Below are 1,797 nucleotides of genomic sequence, written 5' to 3'. Positions count from 1 at the left end.
TCCTCGCCGCCGCCGCGCATCCCGCCGGCGCCCCGAGGCGCCCGCCTCTGTGCCTCCCCGCCCTCGGGAGCCGCCGCCGCCTCCTCGACCCGCGAGCTCCGGCCTCGCCGACCTCCGGCCGCCCCGCTCGTCGCCGACCTACGCTGCCCACCGCACCGTGTCGCCGGCCGCCTCTTCGCCGTCGTCGCCTCGGCTCCGCCTCGCCACTCCACCGCGCTACTGCGCCATCCCCACCGGCGCCGCCCCGCCGCCCTTCGCCGACCTCGCCGGAGCCGCCCGCCCTCGCCGGAGTCGGATCCGGTCAGATCCGTCCAGGTGGGACGAGATCCACCGGGATCCGATCCGAACGGCCCCGCTCCGTCCACTCTCCCTGAGGTCCAATTTTCACCAAGTCCCCGAATATGTGACATTATCATGCCATGTTCATCGCATCATATCTCTGCGTCCGTAGCTCCATTTCGTGCGTCTAATATGTCGAATTGTCGACTCAACGAGTACTTCATTTCATTCCATTGCATCATGTTCATTTGAGTTCATCTTGATGCCTGAATCATCGTTGCAAGAGTGCTTCATGATGTTGTGTGTTGTCTGTTAATAGAACATGCTTATTTGTCATTTTTGCCATGATTGATGTGTGCATCCTATGAGGTTGATGTCTACATGTGTTTTGATCTATGCCATGTCTTCTTTACAGAGGTGCTTACCATGTATTTTTGTGATCAATGTGGTGACTAGCACAAGCATGTAAACTAGGCCTCGTGATGTTGTTGATTTTAGTCCCTGTTCTGCTGTTATTTTGATGCCATGTAAACATGTTGCTACAGAGAGATCCATGCATATTTTGAGAGACTTCAGTAAGAGTATTTTGAACATATGGTTAGGCCCTAGACATTCATGCCCATGTTTGCAATTATGGAGTAGTCTAGCATGTCATTTTCGTGCTCTATTTTTTCTTCAAAATGTTTCCTGGCAGATTGTTTACATGTTATTCATGCCAAGGTTGTTGTAGTTGATCCTAGCATGCTATGAACTTGTTCTTGCCTTGGTTTGTTTCACAAACATGCCTTCTTACTGTTGGTTGCCTTTCCATGCCATGTATTGCTCTGGGTGAGTGGTTCAAGCTCATCTACACGCCTACTTATCGTTGTTCCTGCCATGTTTGAATCTGTAATTTAACTTGCTATGTTTACATGGGTGCCATCATATTTTCTGATCCTTTTTGGCTCATGGTAAGTAAAGGACTTTTGTTCTATGCAATTAGTAGATTCATGCCATGCCTTTGTTTGCCATGATAAGTTCCTGTAACATATTGTTTGATAGCTCTAAACATTGCAACCTGATGTTATTTTCTGCAAAGTCTGAACTGTTATTATTTCCAATCTTGCCATGTGTGTTTGAGCATGTTCTAGTGATTTGTGAAGATAGCTCAGTGTTCATGTTTTGTTATGCTTTACCTGTACATCATGCCCATACCTTTTGTTTTCTTGTTGAGGTCCTGTAGCATGTTGTTTTGATGCTTGCAATATGCCTAGTTGCCATTTTGGACAGCTTGTCCTTTAAACTTGTTTCATGTGTGTGGGTTGCACCGTCGCTCCGTTTTGAGTGTGCTCTATATGAAACTTGCTTGATTTTGCATGTAGTTTCATATTATCATGTTGCATTCATGTTTTGAGGTGTTTTCTTGATGTTTGGGTGCATTTTGCATCAATGCCATGTTTAACTTGTTTTGCTCATACCTTCTAGGCCGTAGCTCCGAACTAAATGAACTTTATATGTAACTTGACTAGAATCTTGTGT

Source organism: Triticum dicoccoides, chromosome 7B (assembly GCF_002162155.2).
Source record: "Triticum dicoccoides isolate Atlit2015 ecotype Zavitan chromosome 7B, WEW_v2.0, whole genome shotgun sequence".
Classification (NCBI taxonomy): domain Eukaryota; kingdom Viridiplantae; phylum Streptophyta; class Magnoliopsida; order Poales; family Poaceae; genus Triticum; species Triticum dicoccoides.
This window is presented reverse-complemented; position numbering follows the sequence as displayed.